Source organism: Notamacropus eugenii, chromosome 1, assembly GCF_028372415.1.
Source record: "Notamacropus eugenii isolate mMacEug1 chromosome 1, mMacEug1.pri_v2, whole genome shotgun sequence".
NCBI lineage: Eukaryota > Metazoa > Chordata > Mammalia > Diprotodontia > Macropodidae > Notamacropus > Notamacropus eugenii.
In genome coordinates, this window is record NC_092872.1 from 100906387 (window position 1) to 100933339 (window position 26953).

Here is a 26953-nt window from a genome sequence, read left to right on the forward strand (position 1 = left end):
ATAAATTAAGGATAGGGAAACATTTTTAAATTTTGTTTTTCTACCAATTAATGAGCATTTTTCTTTTCCTTCCTCAGTAGAAAGAGCAAAGGAAAACACAATCCTCAAAACTAATATGCATGGTCAGGCGAAACAGATTCCTGCACTGGCCACGTTCAAAAATGTATGTCTCAAATAAATAAATGATATATTTTTTAAAAAGTATGTCTCATTCTACAACCTGAGTTTACCATCTCTCTGACAGGAGGTGAATAGCTTGCTTCATCAAACATCCTCTAGAATCACGGTTTATCATTACACTAATCAGAGTCCCTAAAGTCTTTCCAAGATGTTTGTTTTTATAATGTTACTATCATATACTGTTCTCCTGGTTCTGCCCACTTCATGTTGCACCAGTTCATATAAATCATTTTCTAGATTTCTCTAAACCACCCTTTTCATCATTTTAAGAAATGAAACACAATAGTATCCCATTGTATTCATGCACCATAATTTGTTCAGACACTCTCCATTTGATGCACATCCAGTTCTTTGCCACCACAAAATTAGTTACTATGATGTTTGTGTATATATGAGTTTTTTTCCTCTCTATTTAATCGCTTCTGGGTATAGACTTAGCAGCATTACTAGCCCTAAAAGAATGTGCAGTTTAGTCACTTCTGGCACATATTATCAAACCAAACTTTTGCAATCCAAAGGCATAAAGAGATTCTACTTCCCGAAGGTATTTTGTTCCTTTGGGTAAGATTAACTTGATAGGCTTTCCTCCCCTAAATTAGAGAACAGAGGACCACAGCGCCCAGCAGATATTTGATTGATGAGAAAGAAAAGGGTGGCTCCTCAATCTTGGTTAGGCTTTGACTCAGCTGTATTTGTCCAGTGAAAGGCAACGCTGGAAGGAGACAGACCTCAGAGGCTGATGTCTGGACCTGTGGAAACAGGTTCTCTTTGTCGCCTCAGCAGTTGCTTCTTTTCAGGTGAGGGGGATTAATTTGGAGGTGGTGACCTTATGAGGTCTGAAAGGTCAAGAGAACATGTGACTGGAGGACTGAGAGCCTGAAAGCTGAGTCCATTCCCAGCCCAGCATCAATGCCCAGTATAGCTGACTCCAAGATTCAGCAGATGGCTCAATCAACAAGAAACTTTAAAGTCCAAGACCACTCTCTCCAGAGACCAACATGGCATAGAAGAGATCCAAAATGCTTTGGGGACAAGGGAGGGATGATAGGGGAGATATTGTACTATGTGTTCAAAGTAAATATCCCTTTATAAAAATGAGACAGAGACACAGAGAGAGAGAGACAATTACAAAAGAATGAGGAGAAAATCTAAATAAAATATTGGAAATTCCACAGTAGGAGCATCCTGGTTGTCAAAGACTAAATTTATACTCCCATTTTCAAAAACAGTACTGCTCTATTTATCTGACTTCTCTAAAAGCTGTGTATTCTATTAATCATCTTGTAGCAGTGGACAAATCTTTGAATTCCTGTATCAACATCATTAGAACTGCTCGGAAATCTCCAAGTCTTAGCTTTGACATATACTGGAATTCCAGAGGACTAGAGCTTGATGGGGAGTGGGGGGGGAGGGGAGCGGTGGCGGAGGCGGGGGGCACGACAGACAAAGACAGAGAGAAAGAGAGCATGAGAGAGAGAAAGAGAGAGAGAGAGCATTAGGACCGTCACCATAGCTCCAACCTCTCAAACCAGTTGCTCAGGCCGGAGTTAGGTTTTCCCAAGCAAGTCTTAGGTATTGGGTTCAGGGATACTATAGCAGAGCTCAGCAGAGCATGTGAGGTGGAACACACCCTACACTTCCACACCATGCCAAGGCAATGGAATGTGAGGATTACACAGACCCTTCATCTTTTCATTTTCATGAGAATTAAAAGCACTGTGAATGAGTTCTAATTAATTTTCCTCAACACTGGCTCTTAAAGCCAAAAGCCTACTGGATTTAGAGCTTAAAAAAAACCCAGATTATGAAGGATGAAGATAGGGCTAGAAGTAAAATTTAGGGTAACGAGTTCACAGGATCATAGATTTCAAGCTGGAAAGAACCATGGGGATCACTTTATCCTCCCCCACGCCCTGTTGCTCAGTCATGTCCAACTATGTGACCTCATTTGGCAAAGATACTGAAGGGGTTTGCCATTTTATTCTCTAGCTCATTTTCCAGATAAGAAACTGGGGTAAACAGGGTTAAGTGACTTACCCAGGGTCACCCAGCTAGTAAGTATCTGAGACTGGATTTGAACTCATAGAGATGAGTCTTTCTGATACCAGGCGAGCACTCTAACCACTGAATGACCTAGTTGCCCTACCCTCAGCAGAGGTAGAAACTGAGACCTTGAGAGAAGTGACTTGTCCAAGGTTACCCAGGAAGTAGGAAGCTGAGCCAAAATTTGAACCCAGGTTCTCTGGCTCCAGAGCTAGCCCTCTTTCTCTCGCACCTATCCATCCATCAATCAATAAGCATTTCTTAAGAGGCTGTTTAGTACAATTCTCTCCTTTTATGCAGTTAGGTGGCCCTGGGAGACAGATAGTGAAACCTAGAGTCAGGAAGACTTGAGTTCCAGTATGACATCAGATGCTTACTAGTGGTTTGCCTCAGTTTCCTCAACGTGAAAGTGGGGATAATACTAACACCTACCTCCCAGGGTTGTTGCTTAGCGCAGTGCCTGGCATACAGAAGGCACTTAATGTATGCTTATGGAAGAATTAAAAGTCTCAGAGATGTTCCATGGCTTGATCAACATCATAGCTCATAAGTAACAGAGCCAGGGTTAGACCCTGATGCCGAATCAGACTCAGTTCCCATGACTTCAAAAGCAAGACCTTCGTCCCTGCCTCACACCGCTCCCCTGATGCATTAGGTTGATTTTTAAAAAGAGCGTATCCCAGGGAACAGTCATTTCATTAACCAAGCACTTGTGTGTTAGAACACGACATGTAACCTGTTCTTAGAAGCCACTGTTTCCAATGCAAAATACAAATGTAAATTCTTTTCTAATTCAAGTTTTATTTGTAATATGAAGTCAGTAATTACACACTTATAGGTCACAGTCATTTATAGGTCACTAGCAAAGACTTGTACGATGTTGACATATATAAACCCCAAGCCTCTTAAAGGTTTGTGCATTTAGAGTAGGGAGGATAAAGTAATTCATCCGATTAAGAAATAATAATGTGAAAGTATCACAAGAAATAGAAGTCATCCCTTGTAGACAAAGCTCTCATCTTTTTCACTCATCAATAGGTCAAGGACCATTAATCACAAAGCATTAGGATTATAAATCCAGAACTGGAAAACCTTGGTCTATCTAATTCCACTGCCTCATCTTAGAGATGAGAAAATTGAGGCCATCGAGCACAATCCTCTCGTTTTAAGGTGGGGAAACTGAGACCCCTAGAGGTGAGATAAGTAGAACAAAGTCACTGGCAGCATGTGGCACAGCTAGGGTTCAAACTTAGGTCATTAAACTCCAAGTTTGTTTGGCACTTCAACATAAGGCAGTTGGTGGTGCAGTGGATAGAGTGTGTGTTTTTGTCCTTCGTTGCCAAAGACCATGCCAACAGAGAAATAATGACAAGACTTGCACTTGACTTTGTTTCTTTGAGTGAGGGACGTCACCAGCCTCACTTCTCCAGAGCCATCTGAATCCAGTGACCAGATATTCGTCAGGATGATTGGAGATGACCCAGGATGAGGCAATTGGGGTTAAGGGACTTGCCCAAGGTCACACAGCTAGTGAGTGTCAGGTGTCTGAGGTGAGATTTGAACTCTGGTCCTCCTGACTCCTGCACAGTACTCTATCCACTGCACCATCTAGCTGCCCCAGGGATAGAGTACTAGACCTGAACACAAGGAGGTCTGAGTTCAAATCTGACCTGAGACACTTACTATCTGTGTGAACCTGGGCAAGCCATTCGCCTCTGTTCCCTCATCTGTAAAATGGAGATAATAACATCTACTCCCCAAAGTTGTTGTGGGAATATTAGTTGTAAAGTGCCTGCAAACTGCAAAGTGCTCTATAAATGCTAGTTATCAGTATTTCCACTGTTCAGTGGGACATTCCAGTGTGATTACTCTCCACCAGTGCAGATATGAACTCTTATTATGCCTATGCAAGACATTTAGAGAGTGACTGTGAACCAAAACAATTCATTATTTCCTTGTGGTCTTTGGACAAAATTCTAAAACCTACCAGAATCTGTGCCCTGATGGGATAGCTGAGAAACAGATGTAAGGTGCTTTCGAAACTCAAAAGTACTATATGTTATTACTCAAGAAACATGGCATAGTGGAGAGAATAATGAATATGAAGTCGTGAATACTAAAAAGGAGCTAATGCCCTGAGAAGATTAAAAAATTCAGCATCACCTATGAATCAGCATGGATCTTTTATTTTTTAAAATGCCTTAACTATTCTCAAAGAGCTATAAAACTGTGCATACCCTTTGACCCAGAAATACTATTACTAGAGGGGGCAGCTAGGTGGTGCAGTGGATGAAACACCAGTGCAGAAGTCAGGAGGACCTGAGTTCAAATCTCATCTCAGGCACTTGACACTCACTAGCTCTGTGACCTTGGGCAAGTCACTTAACCCCAATTTCCTGATCCTGGGTCATCTTCAGTCATCCTGATGAATATCTGGCCACTGGATCCAGGTGGCTCTGGAGAAGTGAGGCTGGTGACCTGCACAACCCTCACTCAAAACACAGTCAAGTGCAAGTCATGTCATCATTTCTCTGATGGCATGGTCTTCTTCAGCAACGAAGGACAAACACACACACATACTACTACCAGATCTGGCCCCCAAAGAGAAAGAAAAAGAGTCTATATATTCAAATATTTATAGCACCTCTTTTTATGGTGGCAAAAAATTAGAAATTGGGGAGATGTTCATCAACTGGGGAATGGCTGAACAAGTTGTGGTATATGACTGTGATGGAGAACTACTGTGCTCTAAGAAATGATAAGGGGGATGGTTTCAGAAGAAACTGGGAAGATGTACATGAACTGATGCAAAATGAAGTGAGCAGAACCAGGAGGTCATTGATCGGTATAACAGCAATACTTTAATGTGATCATTACTTAGCTGCTCTGATCCACACAAGCGATCTAAGATAGTTCCAAAGGACCCATGACAAAAAAATGCTTATCCACTCCCAGAGAACTGAAGGGCTCTGAGTGCAAACTGAAATCTAATTTTTCACTTTTCTTGCTTTTTTGTGCTGCAGCAAATATGGAAATATGTTTTACTCGATTTCACATGTATAACTGAAATCCTACTGATTGCCTTCTCAGTGGGTGGGAGAGGGGGTGGGAAAGAGAGAGAAAAAAATAAAAATAAAGGAATGAATCTATCAATCGATTAATATCTGTAAGCAAGACACTGTGCCAAGTCCTAGGATAGAAAGGCAAAAAGGAAAGAGGTCCTGACCTCATAAAGCTTACAGTATAGATACTTTTTCTTTCTTTCTTTTTTTAAAGATCAGGGAAAGACAAGAGTGAAAATGTTCATCACAGGGTAGTAGAGTTAGAGTAGAAAGGTCCCTTAAGGGAGTCTTCTCATTTTTCAGATGAGGAAGCCAAGACTCAGAGATGTTAAGTGAAACATACATATAGATATATCAGTCTATTCTACCTCATACATAGGATTATACATAATAATCTATATTTCATTTATAGCAGCCTATCATGCCTCATGAAGTAGTAGTCATAGTAATGATAATACTGTAATAAGTAGTGTTTATCTTATCACTTTAAATTTTGCAAAGTACTTAATCAATATTATTTTATTTGATGTTCACATCCCACAAAATAGACCAGGATCACACAGCTAGTAAAAATCTGAAGTAGGAACTGAATTCAGGGTTTCCAGTCTCCAAATACAGTACTATACATGCCTCAACCCAGCTAGCTGAAAGAATGACCACTTTGGGTATAATTATGGTTTTTTTTTAATTTGACTAAAATTTTCCAATTTTAAGCTTTAAGGATGTGCCATCATTCTAAAATCCATTATATTATGTATACTTTAAAGATCTTCAAACATTTTACAGGGTGAAGAAATTGACATCTAAAGAGACCAAGCAATCTGTCCAAGGCACATATAGTGAGTTAGTGGGAAAACCAGGGCTAATTCACAAAATCAATCAAATTCAATAATCACTTATTAAGTATTTACTGTGTTGGAGGATTTGTGCTCTGAACTCTGAGCCCAATATATGGCCCTACCCTTGCTTCAGAATAGTGTAGGTAAATTCATAGATAAGAAATCAACAGCAGTCTACCAAAGGAATTAAATGTAAGGATATTTAGAAGTAAGTACATTACCAGTAAGATTGTTATCTTTTGGGGTGAGAGGGAAGAAAAAGATAAGAGTTTCTAACAAAACATCCCTGGATTCGAAGTTCAATCAGACTGAACACTTGGTTGAATGGTCCATTTGTCTGACTGAATACGACAATTTATGAAGCACCTCATGCCAAATGCTATGGGAATATGAAAAGAAAAAAAGAATTCTTGCCTTCAAGGAGCTTATACTCCATAAAAAGAGACCATGTTTGTAGAGAAGTATATGAAAAATATTTATGAAATAAATACAAAGCTGTTCATACTAGGAATACGTACTTGCCTTCACTTGGTTCACATCTTACAATCCTAGCTAGGAAGAGGTATGACATTGCACTCATGTATATCACAATGATTTACTTGCCACCTGACAATATCCTATATCTAGGGAAAGCATCAGGTACTTGCCACACCCACGCTCACAGGCAAGGACTCAACTCTAATGTAATGGAAGAGACTGGTAACTGTGGTTACACCTGTTAATCACTTCCACCTGGCAACCTTTTAAATCTACTTCACACAAACACCTACCTCTCCCCTTCACACAGCTGACAATGTGGGAACCTTGTTCCAAAAAAAAAAAAAGAGGTCAGGACCAAAGTAGCCAAAAACATTGGGGCACCTTGCCATTGGTGAGATCAGGAAACTGTTTCTTCTTGTCACAACCCCACAAATTCTTTCAGTTCAAAAAATCATCACATCCCAGATCCAGAACCAGAAAGGACCTCAGATACTCTGGTCCAACCCTTCATTCTGTACAGATGAAAATGAAGTCCAGAGAGAGTAAGCCTACGGTCACACTGGCAGGTAGTATCTACACTACATTTGAACTCAAGTTCTGTTCTTTGCATCAACTTTTCAGAGACTGATGGAGAGGAGGAAAAAAAAAAAACAAAAAAACCAAACCCTCTTAACCCCTCAAGAACATTCTAAAAAAAGATCCCTAATCCTTTCTTACTTGGGATGTTACCAAGTCAAAGGGTTGGGCATTCATGAAATCTGTCAACAAGCAGAAATCTTTTGGCATGAGACCCAAAAGTACATAAGAGTGACTTGCCAACACTGGGTGTGTGGAGTGGAGGAAAAAGTCATGTGTGGGGTGGGGGTTAGGGAAAGGAGTGGGGAAATGAGGCTCAGTGAGGAGAGGAAACGTGCCTAAGAGACAGAAGAAACACACAGCTACTTGTTTACCTACTTTACCTTCTGATTTAGGCTGGGCTGCCAACATATTTTGAAACAGGCTGTTTATCCAAGAGAAAAGAATTGGCTTGATCTTAGAAAGTACATTCTGTTCAAACTGTTATATATTTTGACATGTTGTACGGGTCTGAAGAGGCGAACGCTGTAACACTCACTTCACCTCTCCCTGTTCCAAATTCACTGACAGGATGCCCTGAGCAACCATAGAATATATTGCTAACACATCGACCACCATAGCAACGAGGTACTTCAACAAGCGTGCTGGTTTAGAGTGCAATAACAAGAGGGGAAGGGAGGAAAGGCATCGACCTTCTCTTTGGCTAGGAATGCCCTAAGAGAGAGGTGAGCCTTTATTGCCTGTCATAGAAACCAAGGAGACTTTTTAAAGGCCGCCATCTTTCCAGGCAACATCACAATATAATAAATGAATATTTATTGATGGATGGTTTAGGGAAGACCAAAGAAGATGGGGAAAAAGGCGGTTAAAGACTAGGTGAATAAAAACATTCGGAAAGTAAAAAAGCAAACTACTTTAATTGACTGCAACCCCCTAGGAGAGTAAGGACAACAGCCAGAGACTAGGCCCTAGAGTAACAAAGGCAGGGGGCCAGCCCTAAGACAGAAAGCTATGTGCCTTTTAAGCCCTTTGCAGGACAAAGCAACAGACAGAAGAAGGATTATTTTGACTGCCCCATCCATCACTGGCATTCGGAGAAGTTATTTCACCGCTACGAACATGAATAAAGTAAAATTCATCTATAACAATGCAGTGCTCTAGGAGAGTAGGTATATCTTATACATTTATATACCATAAAATATTGGGCACAATGCAGGTGGATGCCCATCAATATTTCCTGATTCACACACACACAGTTATCACATAGGAAGTTCTAGAAATGAACTTGATGTTATCACACAATACAGATCTTCAGATAAATAACTGGGAAATAAACTATCAAGAATAGTTTAAAACCTTTTTAAACAGTTTAAAACTTAGCAGGGCTAGGCTTGCTGCATAAAAGGAAAGAGGTTGTTGTTTTTCTTTTAGACAGAGATGGGGAAAAGCACCAGCTTTCACCAACAAAGGTGATTAACAAGTGAATACCTCCATACGTCAGCTCACCAACGTCTCTAAGGTAATTTAAATTTAACTTAACTCTTTATTATCCTCAGGGAATGATGACGAGCTACCAAGCTTTCATTACATACATAGCTTCACAAAAGCTGTCTGGTCCATCCATCTTAAAGTCATTATTTGTTTCCAACCCTGGAAGTCAAATATATCAGAATTCAGAAAACTAAGATTTGGATCAAAACAAAACTTTCTCCAAAAGGCAACATTCCAAAACTCTGAAAAATGTTCTTACCACCATGAGAATTAAAGGTGCCACAAAATCCTCAACTTAATAAAGCATTATGAGAATGTCAGCAAAAATGCAAAGCTGTTAGGCAGGATCACTTTCTAACAGAATGGGGGAGGGGAAATACCCATGCACAGACCCCAGATTTCCTCAGAAAATAAGTCATCTACTCTGCTTGCCCTTATTTTATCTGAGTGGCAAAAAACTAAATAGGGCTATAAAAACAAAAAAGCAAACTCCAAAATGCCATCTTCTTGACCATCCTTTACTGAAAGATGTTTCTAAAATACATTATACTAAAAGATCTTTAAAAAGTCTGTACATTGGAGGAACTAAACTGAGGTAAATTTCAGAAATACGTCAGTGCCCTATTCCTCATTCCATTGTGTCCACAAGGAATTCTACCAAAGTCTCATCAATGTTAAGATTATTCAAATCATCATTATTTTTGAAAACCCAAAGTGTTTCTCTGCTTCACCTAAATCTTTTGCAGTTCCAATTCCCATTTCAAAATGAGATATTTATGTTAGGGTAGAGGATTGAAGAGATTTACAAAGTCAAAAAGAATTCATAACTCCTACATTTTTAATCATCCATCCTCCCAGTGTATGACTTAGTCCATAATTCCCATGAGAAAAAGGAAGAAAATTTTGAAGAACGACTCATTCCCAATGTAAATCTCCAGCAAGCCTCTGTCAATCATGTAAGTCCTTCTGCCTCTGTTAGCCTTTCCCTACCTCAAGCCTGAAAACTACATTACTATTTAATTGCTTTGTGACTTCACATTTTATTAAAAGGCAGAAAAAAACATTGGGAGCTCAAATAGAAAGATAAACCCTCCACAGTAAATTGTCCCCTTAAGCAATGAAACTTGCCTCTCAAATGTAATAACGTGAGCACTGTGCAAACCCCAGACAAGGAAAATGCTGCCTGTTAAGTCCACAATCTTCATCACTGCCAGAAACCTTATCGTTCTCTAGAGCACGGGGATGTAGATCAGAAGGCTTTTTACACACCTACATGTTTCCTCAAGTTGGTGTGAAGGGCACAACCCAATGAGTCACTTCCCAGCCTGGCCATCTCTAACTTATCTTCTATCTTTCAAAGCAAAGAGAGAAAGCAAGGGAAGAAAATGAATTTAGAATGGGAGGAAGTGATGGAGAATTTGACATTCTCCCTATCTTAAAATTGTAACTCACTAGAGGAGAATTCTACTTCAGTTAGAAAAAAAAAATGTATCCTCTTAAAGGTGGGGATTTCTCGCATTTCCCCAGTTTCCCTTTCATCTTCTGTCCTTATTAATTAGGTATACAAACCATTATCAAATTATATGACATCAGTGAATATGTAGAGTACTAAGTAGCTCTGGGGGACTATTTTATAGACTAACCTAGCCTCCATCCTCTTGCATAAATAAAAAAGGAGATTATGATATAGTTCCACATATAAGAAACAATAATTCTCTCTGTCTCTTTCCTCTGCTTTATAACGTATAATATACTTTCACCTGATAACAACATCCCATCTCATCCCCAGAAGCCAGGCTAAGACGGCAGACTTTATGGACTTTCCTAGACAATGAAGACCCTTTTGGACTAGGGGCAAACTTCTTGGGACTCAGTAAACATGAAAGCATTCTTGAACATGCATTTCTGAAAAAATTTTGTTTTTTAAAATCTTAAACAATGTTTGTACCCAATACTATATATAGGAGATAGAAAGAAGTAGAAGACAAAAGACAGTTCTTACTACCTTTGACCATCTGGATCACTAATTTTCATTGAGTGGAGCATGTCTGCTTCATCTCAGGCAGTTCTTATCCATATAATCTATGTTAACCCTGGGATCTCAGGTTAAGAACCATTCACTGTACAATAAGATTTTCCATTGCTACAAAAATGAAGATGGTAAAAGTCTATACAACACCCACTGACACTAAAGTTCAGAAAGAGCCTTGTGGTACACCTAATTTCCATGCAATGCTGTGAAGACTCCCAATCAGAAAAGTATTAAAACCTAGAAAGCAGAGGGTTGTTTCAATAATACACACCTCTGTGTGTGTGTGCGTGTGCTATGTGTGCAGGATTATTTATTTAGAACTGGAAGGGACCTAGTCCCTCCAATTACAGATAAAGAAACTGAGGCCCCAGAGGGGAACTTGTTTAATGATCACCAAGGTTAAGTGGCAGGGCTGGGATCTGAACCCAAGTCACCCAGCTCCTGATCCGGCATTCTTTCCTCTCCTCTGGGCTATCTCTTAGCAGCTGGAAACAAAAGGGGTCATTGTCAGGTGGAATATTTTCCCCCCTTTCAACGGGAACCTTCAGGAGGAATTTTCCTTTCCTAATTGGAAGCTGTGGAGTTCACAAGTAACTATGGTTTGACCAAGTATAAGAGATAATAAACAAATAATATAGGCCAGGAGTAGGGAACCTGTAGCCTTCTAGGTCCTTAAGTGTGGTCTTTTGACAGAACCCAATATTTACAGAATATTTACAGGCTGCACTTAAGGACCTAGAAGGCCATGTGTGGCCTTAAGAATGCAGGTTACCCACCCCTGATATAGGTAATATAATCCCCTGAGGGAACAGGATTCTGAGGGCCAAACCTGGTGAACAAATGCATGCTTTCTAACTTCAGCTACATCCTCATTACTCTTGCTCAGGCAATCCTATTCATTTCTTGCCTAAGAAATCACCTAACAAGGGCTGTGCCGCACCAGAATTCTTGGAGGAGAGAGAGACCTGGAATCTAGTCACTTACTGGCATCATGTCCGTCCCTTGGACAAGCCAGTTCATCACTTCTTGAACCTCAGTTCTTTCATTCCTAAAAGGGAGAGAATAATATTTACACTCCCCTCCCCAACAGAGCAGGTGGGTTGTGCAGTGGGTGGACTGCCGGGCTTGGAGTCAGGAAGACTCATCTTTCTGAGTTCAAACTCAACCCCAGATCCTTACTGGCTGTGTGACCCTGGACAAGTCACTTAACCTTGTTTGCCTCAGTTTCCTCATCTGTAAAATGACCTGGAGAAGGAAATGGCAGAGCACTATAGTATCTTTGCCCAGAAAACTCCAAATGGGGTCACAAAGAATCACATAAATGACTAAAAATTCTATCAGATGGGACTGCTTCAACAAAAGTACTTTGGAAACTATTATAAAGTACTATGGAAATGCGGCCAGATCACTGCCACCAATAAAAATGTAAAGAGGATTAGTGGATACTAGGGTCTCCTTGGACTCCTCAGGGAGACTTGGGTTCCAGGAGACTTGGCTTCAGTCGAATAATGTCTGAGATCTGGGCAAATGACTCAAACGTTCAGTGTTCCAGACAACTTACTGGGGTTCTTCAGTGTGTGTGTATGTGTGTGTGTACGCATGCACACACATACACATGTGAAGTACCCTTTCCCCTTTTGGCAATCTAGGAGCACCTTTGGGAAGTTGCTTGACCAAGGTCATGAAACCTATTGACTCCTCCTTAGAGTAATGTTGCTAAATGCATAAAATAAATACACAGGAGTACAAAGAAAGCCAGATATATTAAAATACAATTATCAAAATCCAGAGAAAAAACTGATAAACAGAAGTATATACACACACATATATATGTATGTATTACACACATTATATATACATATATACATATATCTACACATACCCTATTTGTGTCTAATAGTAGTGTGTGGGATGGCTCGGATCCCTACTTAATTAATTACTCTGAGGCCTCTCAAAGTGATGACAGAAAGTTCATTTATTCGATTCTTGAGAAGTGGGACAATCCTGTACCAGTTCACCTGGAGTAGGAAAGCTGAAGACAAAGGAGAAGCAGTGGTATTTATAGACCCTAACACAAGACCCGCCTCCCTCCACTGACCATTATCCTCATTGGCTGAGAATACAATCTTACATTCTAGACGCGAAATCTAACCAATCCCTTTTGAAATGAAGACATCGAAGAATTATGTAAGTTTCATCCAGTCACTGAGACCCTAATGTACTACACAGTTTTATATCCTTATATGGAATTATTCCACTTTAAAAATATTGTAACCTTGAGCCTCTCAGTCTTACCTCACCCCTGGGAAAAGAATTACAATCTGAGAAGTCTTCACTAAACCTATCCCACTCAGTAGACATCTCTAGGGTGGGGAGGGAGGCAGAGGGAAGAAAAAAAGGGGAAAAAGGAATTTACATGATAATTTTGTTGTATATTTGAAAAGAATAGCAAATTATGCATGGCAGATTGGCAGTTTCATATGAAATTATTTTTATTTAAGAAATTTTTAAATGAACTTAAAAATAAATTTATTTATGGAAATACTTATTCCCTGAATTAAAAATAAAATTTAAAATATATATATAGTTTTTAAAAAAGTTCATGGATCCATGTTTAAGACTCCTGCTAGTCCAACTACTTTTCAAGGAGATTCCTATGCCAATGAAATCACAGATCCAATAAAATCAAGCAAAAACAAAAAACAAAACCCACCATTATGAATGAATGACTATTGTAAATCGTCTCCATTTTCTCAAGCCCCCAACTGCTGACATCCTTTGCTGTGTACCCCAATAGCTAAGAGACAGCTGGAGTGCAAGACTTCAAGTCAGGAAGACTTGAGTGCAGATTCTACTCCAGATACTCCTTAGATGAGTGACCCCTAGACAAGTCACAGCCTTAGCCTCAGTTTCCTCATATAGATAAAGGAAGTTAATCATAACATCTGTCTCTCACACGCCGTGAGGATCAAATGAGTTCAATGCAAACTTTAAATTACCATATAAATACAAGGCAGTGTCATTATTAGGCACTTATAAATGAGTCTACAATAGTTGGTTTTGTGTAATTCTTTAATCATCATCATAAATCCAAAATTATGAAATACAAGGGCCAGATGTTAGAGAATATCCAGTCTACACCTCTTATTTTACAGGTCAATCAACCAAAAAATTCCAGAAAAGGGACTTGACTAAGTTCACACAGATAGTCAAGGTCAGAGCTGGAACTAAAACCGAGGTCTTCTGCATTCTTAAGGGAATGCTCTTTGTATTATACCATGAGCCCCCTTTTCCAAGTCCAAGGAAGGGACAGGAGAGCAGAGAGTTTAATCCCTTGGTACTTCAATTCCTCTACTTAAAAAAATGTGGCAATTAGTCTCTAGAACGATACTCTTAAACATAGAATTACTTCAATTCCCTCAGCATGAGCCAGGGACACTTTTGTAATGAATTGGAAGAACTCACTATTATTATTCTCCATACAGAACACAAAATCCCAGGGAGGACCCAAGAGACAGGAGACTCTTGCCAGACATGAACTAATGAAATTGGTTTGTTTTCATTTTTATCTTTTGTGAACTGGGTAAGGAGGGAAGCTTCTGTAGGAAGTGAAGTGACAGCTGATGTAGCCAGCAGAATCATTGGATCTCAGAAGGGACCTCGGAGGCTACCTAGTTCAGTTGGGAACTGACCAAGAGGCCATTCTATCCCACCCACAACAACTGACAGCTAGGGCTAGTGCTAGATCTGGAGCCAAAACCCTGCCTCAGACACCAACTGTGTGAACTTAGATAAGTCACCTCTTTTCGACTTGGTTTCCTCATGTAAAACATGGGTGTAACAAAAGCACCTTCCTCCCAGGATTGTCGTAAGGATCAAAAAAGACAATAGGTGCAGAGTTCCTTGAAAACCTAAGTGCTAGCTATTATTATTATTGTTTTAAGATCTTAAGGGAAAGGAAACCTACCCCCTCCCTAGGCAATTCATTCTTCTTCTGGGTAGCTCTATGTGTTCAATTCAATTCACCAATCTTTAATTAATACCTCTTATTGTCAAGGCACTGGAAATAACAAAGACAAAAATGTTGTTAGGAAATTTTTTGGTTTGTTTTTTTCCTTAGTGAGGGCTAAAATAATATCTCCCTATAGCCATTTCTATATCTGTACTCTAGGGGCAAACAAACCCTCATGTGAGAATCCTGCAAATATTTGAGGATAGCTGTTATGTACCCCTAGCTGAGGGCTTCTAAATTTGGGGTCCATGAACTATTTATTTTTTTAGAATACTTTTATAGTAACTGTATTTTAATGTAATGCATTAAATTTAATGCAAATTAAATTAATTAAATTTAATGCAAAAAATTCCTCTGCAATCCTATGTATCTTATTTTATGCATTTAAAAGCATTATTTGAAGAAGAGATCTGCAAAGACTGCCAAAGGATTCTATGACATAAAAAAGAGTTAAGAACTCAACCTAAACTGTTTCTTCCCCAGGTTAAAAATCTTCAGTTTCCCTTCTTGAAGGTCTTCACAGAAGAGTGACTATTTATTATAGAAACGATTCTATTTAGATATTCATTGGATTTGAGCAATGAAAGTTTGATTCTCAAATGGTCTATCCCCGAAGGAAAATTCTGCAGGAAAAACATACAACCGTCATCACTTTAAAAAAATAAATAAATAAAACCCAACTGTACAGCTCTCTGGAACCCAGTGCCACAGATTAGAATCTAAGGTACTACAGGCAAATGACTCACTTCCCCAAAACTCATCATTCTCAACTTATCATTCATTCTCCTAAACATAGAAAAAAAGGAAGGGTAAGGAGAATACAGAATGAGAAGCAGCTTTCTATCCTCCACACTTCCTTTCCCAAACCAAACTTATGATTCATTGGAAAACAGTTATATTTTGGGGCCTCTGAAGTACCTTCCAACTAAGATTCTGCTATCAAAGTCAGAAACAGCTTAGCTTTCTTCCTAATATCAATTTAATTGTGTTCAGGCTGACATGGCCATGGCTTACCTATGACCTACAGGGTAATTTCCATTTTTTTTTTATAGATTTCTTGAATATCTGCATAAAGCATATGAATACATTTGGTATAGCTGTTAACTGGTCCAACCATTCTGGAAAGCAATTTGAAACTGTACTAAGAAAATGACTTAAATGTTCACACTTTTTGACCTAGAGGATTATATGTTACAGAGGTTAAAGATAGAAAGGTGCCATATACACCAAAATATTTATAGGAGTCCTTTTTGTGTTAGTAAAGAACTGTCTACTGAGGAATGGCTAAATAAATTGTGGTACATGAATATAATGGAATTACAGTCAGTACTTAAAAAAATTAATTCATGTTATTCACTGGAAAGTCGAATACTGAAGCTGCAGCTTAAAAACTGTGGTCATATAATGAAAAGATAAGACTCACTGAAAAAAACTCTGATGTTAGGAAAGATGACAGGCAAAGAAAAAAGGGACAGCATGGAATAAGACAGATAGTGCCACAGAAACGATTAAACATGAACTTAGACTTTGAGAGATACTGGAGGATAGAAGGGCCTAATGCGCTATGGTCCATGGCAGGGGTGGGGAACATGTGGCCTCGAGGTCACATGTGGCCCTCTAGGTCCTCCAATGTGGCCCTTTGACTGAATTCAAACATCATATAACAAATCCCCTTAAAAAAAGGATTTGTTCTGTAAAACTTGGACTCAGTCAAAAGGCTATACCCAAGGACCTAGAAGGCCACAGGAGAGTCAAACACTATGGGACGACAAAACAGTTACAACAACAAGGAAAACATGGATATGATGATTCACAGAATCTTGAGACGAATTATATGACCTGACACATTAGTAAAGTAAACAGAACCAGGAAAAAAAAATATGCTCAGTAGCTCAACAACAGGATGGGAAAGAACTAAAAAATCAAAACCGTACACAACTAATAATAATGATCAAACATGGCCCTAGAAGGAGAGAAGAAAAACAAATCCACCACCCTCACTTGTTTGCAGACGTGGGTAAGAAACCTTGTATAGACTACTAATCTTGATTGAACTATTGGCTCGTTTTAATGAACTGTTTTCTTCCTCTTCCTTTTTTATTCTTCGATGCAATGCATAGAAAAGAAAACAGTGTAAAAAAAAGGCTATTAATAAGAAATTAAAGATAAAGAAACTCTGCCTGGAGACCTAAACTTGTAGGAATTTGTTTGTCTTCTGTTATAGCAATAATCTAATCCTATCGTTGCCATGGATTTGAAACTAAAGAACAGATATTTAAATCATTTTTATTAATAATTGTATTTCAGATGTATGGTACATTATGAAAGAATCTTCTGTTTTTAAAAAATTATTTTATTTGTTTTCAGTGTTCTACAATCACTTCCATATATCTTAGATTTGTTTCCCCTCTCTCTCACTCCTTCCCGCTTCTCTCCCCACTCCCTCCCAGAGACAGCATGCCATCTTATATAGGTTTTACACCTACGTTTCTACTAAATACATTTTCTCCTTAGTCATGTTGAATAGAAGAATTAAAATGAATGGGAAAAACCATAAAACAAAACAAAACAGAATACAAAAGTAAGTGGTCTGATACACTCTGCGATCCAGTTCCATAGATCTTTCTCTGGATGAAAGACTCTTCTTAAAGGAGGCATCAGGATGCCCATCAACTGATGAATGGCTAAACATGTTATCAATTTAATGTAATAAAATAATGTCACATTACTGTAAGAAATGACCAAAGAGACGGTTTCAGAGAAACTTGGGGTGGCTTATACAAACTGACAGAGTGAAATAAGTAGAATTATTTATACAATCACAACATTGCAAAGAAAAAGAAAACTTTTAATGACTTAAGAGATGCAGTGACCGAATATAACTCTAAAAGCCCATGAGGAATCATTGCTCTACCTCCTGACAGAGAGGAAAGGAAATCGAGGTGCAATTCACAAACATTTTGGGCGTGGTAAACAAGGTCTTTGTTTTCCTTAATTATACTTATTTTATTGAGATGACTGTTTTTCTTTCTTTATGGAGAAAGTGAAAAGGGGAACTAGGAATGGTGATGCCAGAAAAGAAAGAAGAGTGGATCACTAACACTGTTTTTTAATGCACAAAAGAGAAGGAAGTTCCAAAGGAAACAGGCAAGTTGGACATCTTTATGAACAACATGTTGGACTTAACATATACTTATATATTATATAATGTATATTATATATACTTATTCTATAATACATATTATATATACTTATATACTTTTTGAAAAGGCAAACTATGTAAGAAAGTCATTGTTTCACATATAATCCCTTTTTCTGTTGTACTTTCAATATGTCAGTAAGCTTTGTTAGTCACCTACTATGTGCTAGGCACTGGGAGTTCAAAGAAAGGCAAATACAATTTAATCTTGAAGCGCCCCCAATGTAATAGGGGAGAAAACATGCAAACAACTACGTACAAACAAGATAGATACAGGATAAATTGGAGGTATTTTGAGTTCATTAAGTTCAGGACAGAAAAATAAATTTAATTTTAGAAGAAATGGTTTGGGGCAGCTAGGTGGCTCAATGACATAACACCAGTCCTAGAGTGAGGAGAACCTGAGTTCAAATCCAACCTCTGATACTTACCAGCAGTGTGACCCTGGGCAAGTCACTTAACCCTGATGCCTCAAAAAAAAAAAAAAAAAAAAAAAAAAAAAAAGGAAAAGAAATGGGTCCCTAAACCAAAATTGGTAGTTACTTTTTCTAGAACTCTTTTTAGAAAAGAGCCTTGACCATGATCCTCCACTCTACCTTCGTGTTTTCTATTCCCTCTGAAACCATCTCAAACTTACCTTCAATCAAACAGCCTCTACTTTGTAGGAAACTTTTGGGGTTGCTGTTGAGTCTTCTGAACCACATTTGGGCTAAGCCTAGGGAAATAACTATAGAGACCTATGCCCTACAAACCTCCAATAGTCTTATAAGCACAGAAACCAATTCGTTATACTTGACAGAAGTTCAAAGAATTAAAGCTATTTGTTGTGTAATAAGATAGAAAAGTCCTTTTCACTGGATGCTGACATTTGACAAAAAGCTTTGAAAACCAGTCAAGTATTCTTTCTGAAATTTGGACTAATTATCTTCATTAGATCTATGCCACAGAGATGAAGAGAAACTTTATTGAAAAGTCAAAGCACTATTTAAGAAAATCTGGAGGCGGAGCCAAGATGGCGAAGTAGAAAGACGCACATACACACAGCTCCGAGCCCACAAACCACAGAGCGGCTAGAGGGGACCAAGCCAGGGCGAATTCTGCACCCAGAGACCACGGAGTATTGGAGCGAGGGAGATTTCTGCTCCGGAGAGACCTGCAAACCTCTCGCAGGGGGTCCTTCACACTGTGGACTGGGCGCCGGGACGGGGAGCAGAGTGCAGTCCTGCCCCGGCCACGACACCGAGGGGAAGAAATCCGAGAGGGCTACAGGGACAGGATCTCCAGCGGCCACGCGGGTCCCCCCACCCACAGAGGGACCTGCAAACCTCTCGCAAAAGGTCCGTCACGCTGCAGACGCGGTGCCCAGCCCGGACCTGCAGCGGTCACAGCTCCGAGAGGCACAGATCTGAGAAGGCTCCAGAGACGGGATCTTCAGCGGCGGCACAAGCCCCCCCACCAACAGGTGACTGACGGGGGTAGGTGAGAGAGTGTCTTTGGCGGGTTGAGAGGGGAGTGGGGTGCTCCCATGGCTAGGGCCCCCCCAGGAGATGGAAGCTGAGAGGCGGCTGCAGACAGGGGCTCCCCAAACGGGCGGGAGCCTGGATCCATTGTGGAAGGTCTATGCATAAACCCCCTGAGGGAACTGAGCCAGAGAGGAGGCCCTGCCCATGACCTCAGCACCTGAACTTAATTTAACACTGAATAGCAGCCCTGCCCCCGCCAAAAACCCTAAGGCAGGAAGCAGCATTTGAATCTCAGTCCCCAAACGCTGGCTGGGAGGACCAGGAGGCGAGGTGGGTGTGAGGAGAACATTCAGAGGTCAGGCCAGTGGTTGGAAAAAATGCCAAGAAAAGGGAAAAGAAATAAAACTATTGAAGGGTATTTTAGCGGAGAAAAGACACTTCCTCCCTTCCATTGTGATGGGGAGGAACAATGCTTGCCATCAGGCAAAGACACAGAAATCAAGCATTCTGTGTCCCAGCCCACCCAATGGGCTCGGGCCATGGAAGAGCTCAAGAGGAATTTTGAAAATCAAGTTAGAGAGGTGGAGGAAAGACTGGGAAGGGAAATGAGAGGGATGAGGGAGAAGCATGAAAAGCAGATCAGCTCCCTGCTAAAGGAGAATCAAAAAAATCTTGAAGAAATTGGCACCTTGAGAACTAGCCTAACTCAGATGGCAAGGGAGGTGCAAGGGGCCAATGAGGAGAAGAATGCTTTCAAAAGCAGAACTAACCAAATGGAAAAGGAGATTCAAAAGCTCACTGAAGAAAATAGATCTTTCAAATCTGGAATGGTACGGATGGATGCTAAGGACTTTTCGAGAAAGACAGATATCTCAGAACATACCGCGCAGATTCGAAAAATGGAAGATAATGTGAAATATCTTATTGGAAAAACAACTGACCTGGAAAATAGAATCAGGAGAGACAATGTAAAAATTTTGGGACTACCTGAAAACCATGATCAAAAGAAGAGCCTAGACATCATCTTCCATGAAATTATCAAGGAAAACTGCCCTGAGATTCTAGAACCAGAAGGCAAAATAAATATTCAAGGAATCTGCGGAACACCGCATGAAAGAGATCCAAAAAGAGAAACTCCTAGGAGCATTGTGGCCAAAATCCAGAATTCCCAGGTGAAAGGAAAATATTGCAAGCAGCTGGAAAGAAACAATTCAAGTATTGTGGAAATACAATCAGAATAGCACAAGATCTGGCACCCTCTACATTGAGGGATAGAAGGGAATGGAATAGGATATTCCAGAAGTCAAAGGAACTAGGACTGAAGCCAAGAATCACCTACCCAGCAAAACTGAGTATAATACTTCAGGAGAAAAAATGGTCTTTCAATGAAATAGAGGACTTTCAAATTTTCCTGATGAAAAGACCAGAGGTGGAAAGAAAATTTGACTTTCTAACACAAGAATGAAGAAGAACCATGAAAAGGTGAACAGCAAAGAGAAGTCATAAGGGACTTACTAAAGTTGAACTGTTTACATTCCTACATGGAAAGACAATATTTGTAACTCTTGAAACATTTCAGTATCTGGACACTGGGTGGGAGTACACACACACACACATGCACACACGCACACATACATAGAGACAGAGTGTACAGAGTGAATTGAAGAGGATGGGATCATATCTTAAAAAAAAAAATGAAATCAAGCAGTGAGAGAGAAATATTGGGAGGAGAAAGGGAGAAGTTATATGGGGCAAATTATCTCTCATAAAAGAGGCAAGCAAAAGACCTATTAGTGGTGAGATAAAGAGGGGAGGCAAGAGAAAAACATGAGGTCTACTCTCATCACATTCCACTAAAGGAAAGAATATAATGCACACTCATTTTGATAGGAAAACCTATCTCATAATACAGGAGAGTGGGGGGCAGGGGCACAAGCAGGGTGGGGGGGAGGATGGAGGGGAGGGCATGGGGAGGAAAATGCAATACGAGGTCGACACTCATGGGGAGGGAAAGGACCATAAGAAAATAGAAGTAAAGGGGGACAGGATAGGATGGAGGGAAATATAGTTAGTCCTATACAACTCAACTAGTATGGAAATCATTTGCAAAACTAAACAGATATGGCCTATATTGAATTGCCTGTCTTCCAAGGGGAAGGGGTGGAGAGGGAGGGAGCTAAAGAAGTTGGAACTCAAAGTGTTAGGACCAAATGTAATGTTCTTACCACTGGGTAACAAGAAATACAGGTTAAGGGGTCAAGAAAGCTATCTGGCCCTACAGGACAAAAGAGAAGACGGAGACAAGGGCAGGGAGGGAGGATAGAGGAGAGAGCAGATAGGTCACAGGGGCAATTAGAAAGCTTGGGTTTGGGGGGGGGAGGGGATAAAAGGGGAGAAAATTTGTAACCCAAAATTGTGTGAAAATAAATGTTAAAAGTTAAATAAAAAAAAATGATTAAAAAAATAAAAAAAAAAAGAAAATCTGAAACATTAATTTACAACCAGACTAAACTTTCTCCATTAATTAGAGATGAAAAGTGAAATGTTCTTTTCTATAAAAACAACATGAAAAGACCTCTTTAAAATGATGACTTCACAAATATTAATGTGATTGCTTTATTGACATTTTTCCATGTTCACCTAATAGTCTTATTTCTTTAACATGCATTTGCCATGTTGGATAGTACAGCATCATTCCTAGGATAAGGGGTAAATCTGACCAGCATTTCAGTTTTTTGTTAATTTAAGCTAAGTAATGACAAATTTCCTTCTATGGGGCCAAAACACATGGTTCAATTCTAATTCTACCTATCTTTGTGAACACATATGTACTCATTAAGTAAAATAAACTGTAGCAGGCTGTGAGATCGATGCCTGAGGCAGAAAAAGAATACATTTAACATGTTCCCAAAACAAAAATAAATCTTCTCATTTTGAATTACAAAACCACACCACAAAGGAGCCTACCTTGGTTATGTATGTCGAAGATTTTCAAATCAAGCAGTTTCAAAGTTGGTATCAGGTGAATGAAAATAACTCAGCGGTTCAGGAAAGCAGTCCATCCAGTTCCATGAAAGTCATCCTGAAATGTGAAAGAAAATATCACATCAATACATTAGAACATAAATAAAACAGAACTGAATCAAGAACCAGGGAATTCTAACAATGAGATGCAATACACCAAAACCTCATCAGATGACAAAGAAAGGCAAGCCGAGATAAAGGAAAGCTTCTCAGGATTCTCTGTTCAGTGCTCAACTTCTCCCAGAAATGCTCAGAGAAATAGGGGAGGTTTCCTTTCCAAAGATGGAATCTTAGGTCCATGACTCTTGTACTTTAAGGAATTTATAAGTAATTATCATTTCCTTTCCTTCTCAATGAAGTTGTCTCTTCAAAAAAGCCCAGTATCAGCCAACTACTGACATCATAGCCTTACATTCTCACTTCTTCCTGACTCTGAACTCTACGTGATCAATGCCAAGTTCGTGTCCTGCAGAACTACGTTTAATTGTAGGCATCCAGGAAAACACTGACAAGCTGGAACTTGTCCAGAAAAGGTCAAACCAGGATGGTGTGAGAAATTGAAAGCCTGCCATAGAGGGTTATATATTACACACATATATTTTATATATACATACATATAATACATGCACATATATGTGTACATACATATATGTATATACATACATATGCATATATTTTACACACACACACATATATATATTATACACACACACAAAATAGATACCGGATTATTTAGGGAATAACTTTTATTCCCCAGTGCCCAGAATGTCCTTCCTCCTCACTTTTGCCTCCTAGCAACCCTAGTTTCCTTTAAGGCTTAGCTTTCTCCAGAAATCTTTCTTTTTCCCTCTAATATATGTGTATAATATATATGTATGTGTGTGTATGTATATCTATATGTGTGTGTGTGTTGTGTATATCCATCCCATAGATGGAGATAGATAAGAGACAGAAAGATAGAGAGAGAGAGAGAGAGAGAGAGAGAATCTCCATCCATAGGGTTTTCTCCATTAGCATGAAAACTCCTTGAGGGAAGGAATTATTTCAATTCTTTGTATCCCCAGCACCTGGCATAATAATAAATCCTTAACAAATACTTATTGATTAAAAAATGCTAACCTATTTATCATGTGATATTCTGTTATAGTAAACAGTGTTCATCTTACCCCTCCAGTAGATCCATGAGGGCAGACACTGTGTCTTACATTTGTCAAAAACAGGTAAAAATAAACAGAATTCCATTTATCCATCTGACCTTTAAGTCTTGGCTTCCCCAAGAGCTCTTCTCTTGCCAGGGTCTAATAACTGACTTTATAAACTGCATGGCTTACAGTATGGTGGACAAGCCTAAGTTGGCTTTATAGAACTGTGAATATTTACCTAATGAGAACAACTAATTCTGCTCCTACCCCTTCGCTAGCAAATGTGAGCCTCCAATCTACTTTAAATCAGCAGGCCAGCCAAAAGAATCCAAAATGAGTCGAGTCAAGAAATCAAAAAAAGCCTTCCAGTTAGAACCTGTGCTACTCACTTTTGTGTGACCTAATAATTTACAGGGGTTGTTTTTTTTTTGCCTAAGCATTATTGATACCATGAAAAATTAACCTCAGGCATTATTTCGAAAAACTGTTTACCACAGTTTGCGAGCAGCCCTGTGGTGCAGTATAAACAGCCCTGCTCTTCATTACCTCCTACTACGTGACCTTGGACAAATTATTTTATGTCTCTAGACCTCAGTTTTCACATGCACAAAATAAAAGAGTTGGTCTAATAGCAGCACCTAACATTGTATATATCACCTTTAAGACCTGGGTTCAGATATTATCTCAATGGATTAGAAGAAGCCTGGTGTTGTGGCCCCTTAGCATCCTTGTCAGAAGACCTGGGAAAGAGTCTCTCCTTAATACTTACTGGCAATCAGCCTGACACTGGACAAATCATATTACTTTTCAGAGGTAGGCAACTCTCCTCAAGCTGTAAGTTGCAGAGTAAAGACCTGCATTAGCGCAGGAAATTTCTGTATTAGAAGTACCCTACAGCAATGAAATCGCAGGTCTGTTCTCCCTCACCTCCAAACATTAGATTCAATTAGATATAACAATACCATATTTTTAGGGTTAAGGAAACTAAGACTCTGATGAGTGACTAAAGCAAAGCCATTATGAGAAGCACCATCTGAACGCATCTTGAGCCGAACTCCAAGTCCAGTGAGCTTTCCATTAAACCACCTTTCTAGCTCTGAATATGGTGATACTATAACCATGTGGAAGTCGCTTCATCTCTTTCCACCTCAGTTTCCTTATCTGGAAAATTGAGAACAGTTATCGTAGCTATATTTCTTAGGGTTTTGTTGTGAGAAGAACATTTTGCAAGTTGTCAACTCTAAGAGAAAAGAGTATAAACAGCACTGACATTTGGTTCTCCAACACTCTTAGAATAAATATGACTTCAAAACGTTTTCCCTTTGTCAGTAACACCCTTCCCCCTTACTTTAGTAAGGGTGCAAAATACATTGTTCACCCATAACCATGAATTTACTACTTTCTATAGCAAATTAGCCTCTTGGAAGTGCCTTCCCTTACTGTTAAGCTGAAATTTCAGTAAAGAAATAATATTAGCTTGAAACCAAGGCCACTTTATCAGTGAACACAACTGTAACCCCATGACAAAATAAAATAAAACAAAGCAGAAAAAAGTTTCAGATGTCCAATGTCCATTCACTTCTCCAACGCAATGTATAAAAACTGCGGGGGAGTAGCAGCGCAGCCCTTGTACATATAAATATTTTATGTGCAGTTCGTAATGAAATTCTAGATGAACACAGAGTTGCAGCTCCTTTGCAATCCAGCTGGTTGCACAAGCGAGCTTTTTTGCAGTGCTATGGAAAGGTCATTTCATTCTACTGGAATCCCCCTGAGTTAGAGCTCAGAACTCCCCAAATCCTTTGGTTATTTTATCTCGAAATTCCATAGTTGTACAACTGAGGTCCTCTGGGGAAACCAGCCAGCAAAGTGAATGCCAGACTAAGTGGTTGGTAATTGGGTCCCTAGAGACTGGTGATGTTCATTTACAGTTAATTCATAATCACTAAGAGAACCTAAGTAGTGCAATGGATAGAGCGATAAACCTAGCATCAGGAAGACTCATCTTCCTGAGTTCAAATCCAGCCCCAGATGCATGTTAGCTGGGTGACCCGGGGCAAGTCACTTAACCTTATTTGCCTCAGTTTCCTCATCTATAAAATGAGCTAGAGAAGGAAATGGCAAAGCACTCCAGTATCTTTGCCAAGGAAATCCCAAATGGGGTCACGAAGAATTGGACACGACTGAAATGACTCAAGAACAACAAAAAGAGAATTTAAGATCATAAATCTAGATGAAAAGAAGTACTCTGCCTGCCCCAGATTTCTTACAGGAACTCAATGGCCTCTTTAAAAAACAAACAAAAATGACAGGAAGACATCCCACAACACAATTAAATATTCTTTAATTTTTTTTGCAAAATCTTGCTTATTCATGAAATGCATCTGTAGAATCTTCAGGTCTCCCAAGACAGCTCTAGGCTGGGAATGGGCTGAAAGAAAAACAGAAACACAGAAAAGAAAACCCTTTTGGCAGTGAGGATGCAAGAGGTGTTTCCACAATGACTGGTCACTTCAGCCTCCAGGAGGAAGGGAATGCTAATTGGCTGGAGATTCTCTTGCAGAGGGCCAACCTTTTCACAAGGAGGCTGAAAAACATTGGACAGGAGACAGAAAAGGCAAGAGAGGAGAAAAGTGGGGGAGCGGCAGTGGAGGGGACACAGGGAAGCAAGCCCACCCCAGGCACTGGAGGAGACAGCCAGCAAGGGAGAACAAGTCTGCGGCAATCTCTAATGATATTAACGTGTTTCTTCATTTGTAAAATGAGAAATGAGTGAACAGGTGATCAGAAAGGTGTCTCCTAACTGTACAATCACCGGAGGGTGGTTGGGCCATAATCAGACATCAGTATAGCTTACCCTGAGGAAACCTGCCTATGTTGCCTCACAGAATCAAAATAAGGTCCATATGAACTATTAATATTAACAACAATTATTACTATTATGATTAATATTCTGCCAGAGGGAGGAACTCTGAATGCAAAATTGAAGTATAATAGTCTCACTTTGGGGTTTTTTTTTGCTTTTTTTTGGTAATATGCTTTGCATTATTTTACACATATAACTGATATTATTTTGCGTGCCTTCTCAGTGGGTGGGAGAGGGGTGGGAGAGAATTTGGAACTCAACTTAAAAAGAAAAGAGTGTTAAAAATAAATAATAATTTTTAAAAACATCAAATCATTCTCAAGAAGTCAGCATTTATAAAAGGCTTTCTTATGATAATTCTGAATTATCTTCTGATAATCATCATCTCTACTTTTTTTGGAATTTCATTTTTTAAAAATTTTTATGTATTTCTTCCAATTACATGTAAAAACTACTTTATAAAGAATCTCTTAAGTTGAGAAAGAGCACAATCTCTTCAAAATAATGTAGCATAAATGCTTGAAGTGATGGGGGATAGCTAATC

At 39.3% G+C, this 26953-nt stretch overlaps 1 protein-coding gene across 2 annotated transcripts in view; it reads right to left on the reverse strand.

The window, feature by feature from the left end:
- The window catches only part of KANK1 (KN motif and ankyrin repeat domains 1), a 266157-nt gene that overhangs the window by 152391 nt on the left and 86813 nt on the right, over positions 1-26953 (reverse strand). For both annotated transcript variants that reach the window (XM_072610900.1, XM_072610895.1), the window contains exon 2: positions 22345-22459. The gene's annotated coding sequence lies outside the window, so the exon portion shown is untranslated. The remainder of the gene's footprint in view (positions 1-22344; positions 22460-26953) is intronic.